Source organism: Macaca fascicularis, chromosome 4 (genome assembly GCF_037993035.2).
Source record: "Macaca fascicularis isolate 582-1 chromosome 4, T2T-MFA8v1.1".
Lineage (NCBI taxonomy): Eukaryota > Metazoa > Chordata > Mammalia > Primates > Cercopithecidae > Macaca > Macaca fascicularis.
Window position 1 is genome coordinate 164,714,049 of NC_088378.1, and position 12,515 is coordinate 164,726,563.

The 12,515-nt window shown below is 43.7% G+C and overlaps 1 long non-coding RNA gene across 1 annotated transcript; it reads right to left on the bottom strand.

The window, feature by feature from the left end:
* Positions 1-7,330: 7,330 nt before the first annotated feature.
* LOC102140124 (uncharacterized) lies at positions 7,331-9,433 on the bottom strand. The gene is made up of 2 exons (XR_006697376.2): positions 9,372-9,433; positions 7,331-7,704 (listed from the first exon to the last, which is right to left on the bottom strand). It is a non-coding gene; the product is annotated as an uncharacterized lncRNA (long non-coding RNA).
* Positions 9,434-12,515: the final 3,082 nt, after the last annotated feature.

Here is a 12,515-nt window from a genome sequence, read left to right on the forward strand (position 1 = left end):
ACGCCAAAGCCTGCCTGTTTCCCAGGCCCCTTCTCCACCATCCCTCCTCCAGGTCTTCATCAAGCAGGGAATGAGGGGCTGGGATCCTAGAAGATGGGCTGTGGAATTCACATGGGGCCTTCCCAGAAGAAAGGAGGACAGACCCTGTTATTTTGAGGTTTTCAATGAACACCTACAATCCAGATGCCCAGATCCAATGAAGTTATTATAGAAACACAGAAAGAGAGGCGAGGGGAGGGGGATTTTGACTATTGAAAGTTTTGCTAAAAGAGTAATAAAAAAGTATGTTTCTTATCAGTCAGGGTCATTCCTGCACATATGAGCAAGAACCTCCCCTGTGAGGCTCCCTGACACACCCCCAGACTTCGGTGCCTGGCACAACGCTGCAAAGCAGAAAGCAGGCAGGCAGGAAGTTCAGGGGAACTGGTGGTTAACGCAAAAGCCATCCCCCATATCCCTGCACGGTCCACACTAGTCTCAGACCTGACTCAGGGCCTGGCCACTGGGCTGAGAGGACAGCTGACCCTGGAACCGCAGGGGACTGCCAGGTAACATGGCAGGCTGGCCCTGCCCTCCTTTGAAATGCCACTAAAATAAAGGAAATAGAATAAAATAGGCAGAAGTCCATAGGGACAAAGAGAACAGGAGAAGATGCATCAGCAAACGAGCAAGGGTAACTGATTTTGGGAAGCTGATAAGAGAATGGAAGGTGGGTGATAGAGGAAGCCACTCTGCAACTAGAACCCTCAAAATGCCTCCCCAGACACCTTGCCCCAGAGATGCAGATTTAGTCTCTAAATATATTCACCTAGAGCGGCTCCGGATGCCAGACACGGTAGAGGGGCAGGGAGATCCCATCCTAAAAACAGGAAGATTACGAAAAGTCTATGAGTGAGCTATGCCCTTCACTCACTCTGTTCTTCCCAAAATGCTGGTGGCAGGGAATGTGCTCTCAATACAGGATTTTTTTTCAGATTTGATGGAGAAATATAAGGAATATATACAAAGAGTAAAGCAAATAAAGAAATGAGACAGAGTATTAATTCAAGGAAAGCCAAAAACTGTGAAGAAAAACGCATGATCACAGTATATAGTAGGCTCCGCAGTGAATAATATTCACAAAGTTTCGCCGATGTCCACACTGGTGACTATAACCATGTTGGTGTGATAGGGACAGTGAGGTATGAGAGACAGGCTGAGCCTTCAGCTACAAAAACAGGACACAAATGGATAGGCTTAAAATTGGGAGATGAATGATTAGTGGTATAAGCACATTTAGAAATGTGGGAATAAAAAACCCAAAGAAACAGCGAAAAGAATTAAATGTGATGAATCAGTCACATTAATCATAGTGGGGGATGTAGGAGGCAGGTAGATGAAAGTTAAAGGTGAGGTAAGGATAATTCAGTCATGAATACTGGATTTAATTATGAGCCTCCTAGGATTCTTGACCTATCTATCTATCTATCTATCTATCTATCTATCTATCTAATCTAATCTATTTATATTATGGGGGTATGAGTGCAGATTTCTTATTTCATATATTACATAGGGGTGAAGTCTGAACTTTCCGTGTGCCCATTGCCTGAATAGTGAACACTGTACCCATTACATCATTTTTCAACCCTCCCCCCCAACCCTTTTTGAGTCTCCAACATCTACTATTCTCCTCTATGTCCATGCGTACCCATTGTTTAGCTCCCACTTATAAGTGAGAACGTGCGGTATTTGGCTTTCTGTTTCTGAATTATTTCAGTTAGCATAAAAGCCTCCAGTTCCACCCATGCTGCTGCAAAAGACACGATTTCATTCTTTTTTATGGACTCTTTATTTAACCCTCTGTTGATAGACACTTAGGTGGATTCCATATCTTTGCTATTGTGAATAGCGCTGTGATAAACATATGAATTCAGGTAACTTTTCGACATAACAATGTATTGCCTTTTGGGCATATACCAAGAGTGGGATTGCTGGCACTCTTTAAAACAAGATGCAAAAAAGTGAAATATACCTAACAACGGGAAGTGAAATCCTAGTCAACAGATAGGTTCTAGCTTCCTACTGTTCCTTTGGATTTCTCTGCAAACCTGAAGATGACTGCGGGAGCTGGGAAGGGCAGGGACATGGGAATGTGACTCTTCCCCAAGCCCCTCCATCCCTGTCTTCCACCTACAGTTCCCTTCTTCCATTACTTGAACACTTGGGCCCTCTTCCCACCATATACCCCACGTCACAGGGGTTTTGTACAAACTGTTCTATCTGCCTGTTACAACGTTTCATCTGCCTTTCTTCTCTCTTCTTCCCATGCTTCCTTCAGCTCTCAGCTCAAAATACCTTCCTCATGGAACTCTCTGCTGACCACCCTCAGTCAAGTGCCCTGTTACTGACTCTCGTGTGACCTTGAGCTGCTCCTCTGAAGGTCACGGCAGTTGTACCTCTGTCCCTGGGATCCTCAGACTGATGTCCCTCTCCCCAACTTAGACTGTAAGCAGCAGTGTCTAGATTTTCTCTCTCTGCTCATAATTCTAATGACTAACACAGTAGCTGTTCACAGAAAGCGCTCAAAAATAGGCCGGGCGCGGTGGCTCATGCCTGTAATCTCAGCATTCTGTGTAGCCAAGGCAGGAGCATCACTTGAGCTCAGGAGTTCGAGACCAGTCTAGCCAACATGGTGAAATCCCCATTTCTACAAAAAATACAAAAATTAGCTGGGCACGGTGACGGGCACCTGTAGTCCCAACTATTTGGGAAGCTGGGGTGGGAGGGTGGCTTTAGCCCCAGAGGGCAAAGTTGTAGTGAACCAAGATTACACCACTGCACTCCAGCCTGAGTGATAGAGCCAGACTTTATTTCAAAAAAAGAAAAGAAAAGAAAAGAAAAGGCACTCAACAACGTGCTGAATGAAATAATAATTAAATGAATGAATAAAAACACAAAATAAAGAAAGAATGAGGCTGATACTTTTTTAATGATGAAGCATGATACTGTCACAGCTGTGTAAATCCAGAAAGAACTTTCCCATAAAAGTGTATGAATCTCAGTCTTGAAGATCCTGTTCAACAGTGTGGAGGGTGGAAAGGGGACTATTTCTCTAGTTCCGTGGTTAAGAAATGCCCTTGTCTCCTCAGTCCCCTTCCTCTCTAGAGAGTCTTCCACAGCGCTCCATCATAGCTCAAGGAACAGAGAATAAGCAGCAATACTTCACAATTCCTTCTCTGGGAGTAGTTGTTTGGAAACTGGCATTCCAAAGGTGTTTTAAATTCTCAATTATACATCCAGGAAAGAACTCATCTTGCCTATTTTAGAGATAAACTCCACAATAAGCGGATGCATTTTATATCTTTTGTGATTGCACCTAACAGTAAGTCCAAAGGCATTAATGAGAACAAGTCAGTGATTTGGGGACCAATAATTTATGTAGGGCCTCATGGGACTCAAAGGTTAATTGTACTCACAGTAAAATTGGGTTTCATTGGGACACTAACAGTTTACCAGTTTTCCAACAATGGAAAAAATTAGCCATGCATGGTGGTGTGTGCCTGTAGTCCCAGCTACTTTGGAGGCTGAGGTGGGAGGTTGGCTCGAACCTCAGGGGCAGAAGTTGTGGTGAACCCATGCACAACCAACATTTTTTCCAGTGGTGTAGAAGGTAGCAATGACCTTCACTATATTTCTGTTCAAATGGTAAAATTTGAGAGCTGTATCTTTTAAACAATACCACTGCTTTCAGCTCAGACCTGGGACTTGTGTTGAAGCCTCTGACTGTGTGAACACAGCTGGCTGTGGACCAGAGTTATTCAGATGTTTAGAGACAGCTCCGGGGGACCTAGCTGTCGGGGAGCAGATGGCCCATCAAATTGTATCAAAGCCAATACAGAAATATAGATGTGCTTCATTCAAAATTTCTCTCATGTGGCTGGGCCATACAGGGAAGGACCTGTGGGTAAACCTCTGGCCTTAGCAACCATATATATATTTCTGTCATGACAATACTCAAATCTACTTTTCTGGAATCTGGAGCAAAATGCTAGCAGGCATTCCCTGAATTTAAGACTTAAACATTTGAACACCCAATTAAATTTAATGTTGATAAAGGATAACACCTGTTTCTAGGAAACATTTGGATTCCAACACTTTATTAACCAACTTTCCCCAATGTTATTTTGATACTCAAATTTCTTCATGTGGCATCTTTTAAAAATATACGTTCTTCTAATACCAAACCAAACTATTTTTCTACTTGGGGATTTTTTCCCCCTTTCAATTTACAACAGATATAAATGGCTCAAAAGTTTATTTCTCACATCTGCTCTGCATTCAGGGATCTACCATAGTATTTGCAAGCAAGGAAATTCGGTTTAGATTGTTTACACCGTCTGCCCACCAGACTGCAACACAAACTCAGCTGGGATCTACTGTGTCGCTGTTGTAGAAGCAGCAAAATGTCGCTTAAACGACCCAGGAGCCAAAGATACTACCCCTTTATAGTTACACAGAATGGTCTGGCCAAGACACATCGGTATTCTGTTACAATGTCTCTTTATATTAATATTGCACTACCACATCTTCCTCAGCTTTAAAATGCCTCTTTTTACCACCAAACAATGTTCTCATATGAGACAAACTGGGAAGAGCTTCTCTCACCAAGGCTATTTTGTTTTTCCTAAAGTCCAACAGTTTTGGTACATTTTCAGAACGCATTAAATATTTTGAAACCAGATGCATCTGGATTTCAATCCTGGTTGGGCCTAAACAGACTTCCTAATCCTCCTGAACCATGAGAATAATATTGCCTGCTTCATAGGTTTGAGGCAGTCAATTCAATGAGATTTTTATCATGTCTATCAAAATATGACATGAATGAACATAAGATACATGCCAATTTTACCAGAAAAAGGTTTCGGGGAAAAGAAAAGTAGTTTCCTGGTACATGTGTTAAGAATTAATTTAACGCAGTTTTGGAAAGGGGAGTCATGACCTGTTAAATGTTACTGTGTTAATGTTAATATGTTTGTAGTATATGCCGAAATCCAGGCAGAAATCAGGTCTTTTTCCTAATTGCCATGTTTGGTCTATCCATACTGGTTTTTCCTATCTTTCTTAGTTATGCAGACTTTGACTTTGAACAAGGTATATGTTGACCCAGATTAAAGATGACGTTTTCCATCCTCCTTATAGAGATAAAGTGGCAGTCTATGTGGCAGCTTCTAGGGGGCCCCTTAAAAGATAGTGGGTTGATCTCTGCTGCTTTTTTCTGTCTCCCTTCTTCCTGGTAGATGAAATGCAGCTACATTGGCTGCAATCCAGGAAACCTTCCTAGACCATGGGACGTCAGATGACAGAGAGTGGATGGATGAGAGAGAGAGATGGATCCCTGACCACTGTGGAACACCTGTAACCAAGAATACTGTCTACCCTGGGGTCTCCTTTTATGGAAAGAAAGAAAATGCATCTATCTTGAATAAGACATAACTATTTGGCATTGGATGGGATTTTGCTCTGTGATGCAGGCTGGAGTGCAGTGGGGCAATCACAGTTCACTGCAGCCTCGACCTCCTGCCTCAAGCAATCCTCCTGCCTCAGCCTCCCGAGTAGTTGAGACCACAGGTGCATGCCATTACACTCAGCTGATTCTTTTTGTTTTTTGTAGAGATGAAATCTAGCTATGTTGCCAGGGCTGGTCTCTAACTCCTGGACTCAAGCAATCCTCCCACCTCAGCCTCCCAAAGTGCAGGGATTACAGGTATGAGCCACCATGCCTGGCCCCTATTTTGGGTTTTCTCTCACACTCTACTGAAGGAACCCCTACTTGATACATGGCCCCTTCCAGTTCCCTTCCGGGGTGGTGGTTGCTGCATCTAGCAGCTTTCAGTATATTTCTTCTTTTCCATTTTCTTGGTTGGTGACAAGACCAAATATCACTCTGCAGCCCCTTCACCGCATTTCTTTATAAAGTCTGTAACATGGAAGTTTGAATGTTAGTATTAATAACACCTTAGATGCTTCTGAAACTTGTTATAGTAATAAAACTTTAAAATGTTATGAGTATAACTCCAACTCCACTTCATTTTTTCTTCTCTGATTAAGTTGTCACCTGTGCATAGAAGCCCTATGTAATGTGGCTCACTAGAAACAGGGAAATTTGGAGATACTTTCCTTGTAGGGGGCTACTCTGGTTTGGATATGGGTTTGTCTGGCCCTGCAAGTCTCCTGTTGAAAGTTGATTCCTGTTGTTAAAGGGCTGGTGGGACCTGGTGGGAAGTGTTTGGGTCACGGGGGTGGATCCCTCATGAATGGCTTGGTGTCATTCTCTAGGGAATGATTTCTCCCTCTTAGTTCCCGAGATAACTGGTTGTTGAAAGAGCCTGGCACCTCCCTGCCCTTCTTTCCTTCCTTGTGACCTCTACACACATCAGCTCCCCTTCCCCTTCTACCATGAGTGGATGCAGCCTGAAGCCCTCGCCAGAAGCAGGTACCATGCTTCTTGTATAGCCTGCAGAACCATGAGCCCAATAAACCTCTTTTCTTTTATAAATTGCCCAACCTCTGGTATTCCTTTATAGCAACACAAAAATATGCTAACACAGGATTTTGGAGAAAATATACCTTTTATGCCAAAAAAAAAAAAAAAAAAAAAAAAAAAAAGCTATAAATAAAGGACCTAATACAATGCCTGGCCTAGAGTTGGCTTGATCTCAGCTAAGAGTGCTGGAGGTCTAGCCATTGTTCCCATACAAGGAAAGTATTCTCACAAGTTTCTAACCAGAAAATAATCCTTTACCTCAGAGGTCTCCAGTTGTGGTAAGAGGAGTTTCATCTTTATTATTGCTCTTATGTTGTTATGATTTCTTAAAAGCCCAGAGATTACTCAGAGAGGCGCTCATTGCAGCACTTCTCATGGACTCCTGCACACACCCAAACATATACCTCAGGGCAGCTGAGGTATATGACTGGGCTTCTACCAATATGGTGGATCCAGCCAGTTTGTTTTCATGATCAAAGTGCAGGTCCCTGATGTCCTGACTCTATTATTCTCCACTGTAGAAGTAAATGCAAAAGTATAATCTAAAGAGCTTCAAGACATCAGCCAGTGTGCATTGCATGGGGCTGATACAGCAACCCCCATCTCAGATTCATCTCTACTCCAGGTGCTCAAACGCTTGAACACCTGTTAAGTTAGCCAGTTGTGTGAAATCAGCATACGTCTGCAATGAGGAGAAAATGGCATGAGAAATATGGGGGAAACCTGCTTCCCTGGGCTCTTGTATCATGTGTCCACCCCCGGGAACCTTCCCTTAGCTGGGAAAAAGAGGAAGGCCAACCCAAAGTCTTGGTTTGATCATTTATTTAGCTAGGTGACTGTTCCCAGGCTGAGTTTCCTGTTATTAGAAATAACGAGCTGAGAGGTAGAATGTGATGAAGATCAAAGGACATGACATAGGGGAAAGTGCCTGAATAATGCTCACATTCATCCATACAACACATTGGATTGGAAGTGGAGGTGACAGCAGCACTTTCTGAGAAGCTGCAGTAGAGTCTGTCTAGTTCATGGTAGTCGTTATGCTCAGACTAAAGAACGGAGAAATCCTGTACCAGCTCTCCAGTTTTGCAGTGAAGATCCATCAGTTTTGTCACACTGTCTTCTACATTACTGGCCCCACTTGCTGATGCGATGTCTGTCTTCTAGTCAATTCTGCAGAAAGACTAGAAATGAATAAATGAACACACTGTAACAAGCCTGCTTGTTTTCTTGACCTCTTTTAGAATGACATAAGCCAGTGGATTTTGGATTCCATCAGGAATACAAAATAATCCCTATGATTCTGTTTTTTATGTCAAACTGATAGATGATTTTACCCACCACAGAACCAGGATTTTGATAGTCAGCAGACTGAATAAGCATGCAGACATGACGGTGTTGCTCTACAGTCAGTAGGGCATGAATTTTCAAAGTGTTCTTTCCTGCAGTAAAAAGACAGCCACAAAGTCTTTGATGCTTCTTTCATGGAAAGGTAAAGTTTAGTCTCCATCCTTTGAACTGGGTTAGGCTCTGTGATTGCTTTGCCCAAGGGTGAAGAAATTGGAAACTTCTATTTCCTCTTTTGGACACTCTCTGGGAGCCCTGTGAAATGCTGAGAGCAGTTGCCATGCCAGAGAGGCCATGGCACCACCCACTCTTCAGTAGTCTCAGTTCACTCCAGTCATCTGGTCATCTCTACTATGTTAGGTTTGTTGGTTTATTTTTTTTTTATGGCTGCTATACAAATTGCCACAAACTTGGTGACTTAAAGCAGCACACATTATTTTCTTACAGTTCTGGAGGTCAGAAGCCCAAAATCAATTTCACTGGGCTGAGACCATTGCGTCAGCAGGGCCTTGCTTCCCCCAGGGGTTCTAGAGAAGAACCTGTTTCCCTGCCTTTTCCCAGCAATGACAGCAGAACTCCATATATTCTTTGGTTCATGTCCTCTCCCACCATCTTGGAAGCCAGCAATGTGACATCTCATGTCAGTCCTCACAGAGCCTTTTTCTTCTCTGTAGTGAAATCTCCCTGTCCCTTCCTCTTGTAAGAACACTTCTGATTGCATTTAGGGTCCACCCAGACAATTTAGGATGATCTCCCCATCTCAGGATCCTTAATCATGCCTGCAGAGTCCCTTTTGCCATATGAGGTAACAGTCACAGGTTCCAGGGATTCACACCTGAATATCTCTGGGGACCATTATTGGGCCCACCACACCCTCTGAGGCACCATATCTGTGCAGGAAACTGTCCTCCATACCAGCCCACCTGCCAACTGAATCCACCACCAACCAAGCACAGTTCATGCCACCTGGAACAGAAGAGCCTTCCAACTGAACCCTGCCCAAATCCCTGACCCATAAAAGCAAGAAATATAATAAAACGGTGGTTGTTTTAAGCAACTAAAGTTTTAAGGTAATTTGCAAAATAGCAAACTGGAACAAGTACTAATGGGTCTTGGTTGATCTGTGCCGCTCTCTGTGCACAGGTTTATCCAATGATAGAACCATGTATCTTTGAAACAACTGTCAGGGTCAAGAATGCTTGGAGGAATATCGCGGTTTTCTCCATTACCACTGCTTGAGATGAGGGAAGTGAAGGGAATTGAGGCTCCTATTCTATTAATGGGCTTGGTTCTAAGCAGGTGAAAAACATTCGAACGTCTTATCCTATTTCTTCTCTAGACTGTTTTTCACCCTCTGCTTAGCTTCATATTTTCCCTCATGTCTAAAGTAAAGACATGCTTTCTGAGTAAAATGGAAATCATGGGTCTGGGGAGAAGCATTTCAGCTTGCTTTCTTCTCATTTCAATCTCTGACCTCACAAGCAGAAACAAGTTGCCCACGCACCTGTCTGCGAACCACCACCACAGCTGCTCTTCCCACTCCCAGCTCCGGCGGGTCCTTCTTGTGACCTGGTGAAGCCTGCCAGGGTGTTTTTAATATTGTAGGAGATGAGTTGTCCTAATAGCCTCTGCCCTTCCTCTGTCACTGTGGGAACAAAACATGCTTTCTAATTTTCTTGTTTGGAAGACTGAAATCCTGGATGCTGACTCTTAAACATGCTGTATGAATAAATATTCCTAAACAGTTTAAAGCAGTTGAGGGTCTGTGTAAAATTACAAAGGACTTCCCACATAAATTACTGAGTTTGTTTACCGGAGCTTGAGTCAGGACATTGTGTTCCTTGCAAGGCACTTCATTTCTTCATGAGCACAGATCATTTATTTACTTAGAGAGACATCCATGTCCCCAGGGGTTGTGGAGGAAGAAGACACATGTGAAGGCAAGTAGGATGTTTTCATAGCCTGACCTAGGCCACCGTAGGGGTCCTAATGTCTGCAGACATTAGCCTGGAACCCATGCTAATTCCACTCCCCACTTCAGAATCACAGCTGATAGAGTTTAGAGTCATCTCCTACCACAGTATTTGCACATCACTAGATAATTTACAAAAACTCTCCCAAGAGAATGAATACAATTTACTAGTGAACCTGGTAGAGAGGTGAGAGTATTTTGAGGACAGGCACAAAAAAAATACTGTTTGCTGAATGAATGAATGGACACCCCCACGTTCAGCAGACTGGACTTGCATATTATCCTGCTATTTGTCTATAGTCTTAAATTCAACCACTGTCTTTCAGGGAAAAGTTAGAGTCAGACTCCTAAAATCATTTTGAAGAGTGGCTGTTTGCCATTTTTTTCCTTCTCAAGGAATGTTTGTTAAGGTCAGGGGAATATTGAGAGTGATGGCTAATTTCTCTTTTACCCACTTTAAGCACTACTAAATTTTGTTTCATGCACATTTTTTTTTCATGCACATATATTGAGCGTGTGATATGTGCTGGCCACAGTGCTGGATCTAGAGTGTGTTGTGGACCAGACTAGTATGACAAAGCATCCTAGTTTGCCCCAGCTGAGGAGTTCCCAGGACACTGGACTTGGAGCTATAAAACTAGGGAAGTTCCAGGTAAACTGGAAGGAGTTGGTCACCCCTCTCCCATCCTACCATTTCTGGTAGAAAACAGAGAATTTATATAGTAAACACAGAATTACAATACAATCATGAGGCTGGACATGGTAGCTTACTCCTGTAATCCCAGCACTTTGGAAGGCAAAGGTAGGCAGATCACTTGAGGCCAGGAATTCAAGACCAGCCTGGTCAACATAGTGAAACCCCATCTCTACTGAAAATACAAAAATTAGCCAGACATGGTGGCACACGCCTGTAATCCCAGCTACTCAAAGGCTGAGGCATGAGAATTGCTTGAACCCAGGAGGCGGAGGCTGCAGTAGGCCAAGATGGTGCTACTGTACTCCAGCCTGGGCGACACAGCAAGACCCTGTCTCAAACAAAACAAACAAACAACAAACAAACAAAAGCAAACTGTGAGATAAGTTGAAAAAAGAAAGGAGAAAGGAGTCCTAGTTTGATGCTTAAGAAAGTTTTCTGCAAAAGAGACACTTAAGTTGTTATTAGAATAATCAGTAGAAGCTAGCTAATAAAGTAAGAGAAAACCCATTCCAAGAAAGCCCACAAATACTTGTGAAGGCCTTGATGGTGGAGAAAGCACAGTGAGTGCAAGGAAATAGAACACATTCTCTGTGACTGGAGTGCAGGAAAGAAGGGAGAAACTGCCTCAGGCCAGAGTGTGAAGACCTCTGTACCTAGCATTATGGATTCTAGATTGTACCCTAAAGACAACGGGAAGTCATTGAAAGTTTCAGAAAAAGAATAAAGTCTTCATGTCATCAGGTTTCACCCAAGGCCTGTGCTATCAAACTCTTCATTCTTCGTGAGGGGCAACCCTATCGGTGCTAGCTCTGAACCAAAACCCCTTTCAGGCACAGTGAAATGAGCTACTCCTCTTTTCAGCATCAACAAAGTGAAATATGCATGGAAAGGAGCCAATTTTAAATAACTAGTGATGGGTAAGTGTGAACTGCCCGTGCAGACTTTTACTGCTACTTCAAAACACTCTGGAATTCATCCAATTCACCTCATCCTGTAAAAAGGCCCAAACTCTCACCCAGGTGCAGCCCACAGTGACCCCAGGCTCCCAATCACCCCCATCCCACCCCTCCATGCCTACTCTGCTTTCTGGACCTCTGCATGGTGGACAGTTTCTTTTGCCCTCAGCCTTTCCAAGTGTGTCCATTAACAGAAGGCTGGATTTTCTTAGGTCACTGTCTCAAAATATGGTGTCAAGACATTAACATCACCTGGGAGCTAGTCAAGAAAGCAAACTCTTGGGCCCCTTGCAGACCTACTGCCTTAGAATCTCTGGGGTGGCTCCCACAGCCTGCGTTGTGGCAGGCCCTCTAGGTGATGGTGATGCACACCTGGGTTTGAGAAGCACTGTCCTGGGCAAAACTCTGGCTTCCCAGCTGGCTCCATGCTGGGTGCTGCTTTCTCCCCATCTCACTGACCAGGAAGAGTGGGAACAACTCCAAATCTAGTCCTCTCCGCTTCCTCACTCTTTCTAAACATTTCCTGCACCTTCATGGCAACCTCTAGCCCATTGGCCTCACTGCCTATCTGAGGTCTGTTGGTGTGTTCTCTATGTACCTGACTTCCTATTTGGCCATGATCCTCTATGACCAACAACTCTCTTACCTCCCTTATCAACAACTCAAACTCCCTCTCCCCGTGACCTTCCACTCTGTCCGCCTTTCCCATTCCTCATTTCCAATGAATGCAACTCTACTTTCTCTGCCTTATTCCCAATCGCTGAGCTGTATTACAGTCAGTCAAACAACCAGCATTTCATCAAGGGCAGGCCCTCCACACCTACAGCACCTTGCCTTGCTTCCCCTCCCTCTTTCCTTCCATCTCTCCTGCCTTCCTTCCTCTGTTCATTCCTTCTTTCCTTTCTCTTCTCTCCTCCTCTCCTCTTCTCTTCCCTTCCTTTTTCGTGTTGGTTGGTTCCCTGTTGAATTCTCCCCAGCAGCTCTCTCATTCTCAAGCCCCCAAACCATTCTATAAAAGTCTAG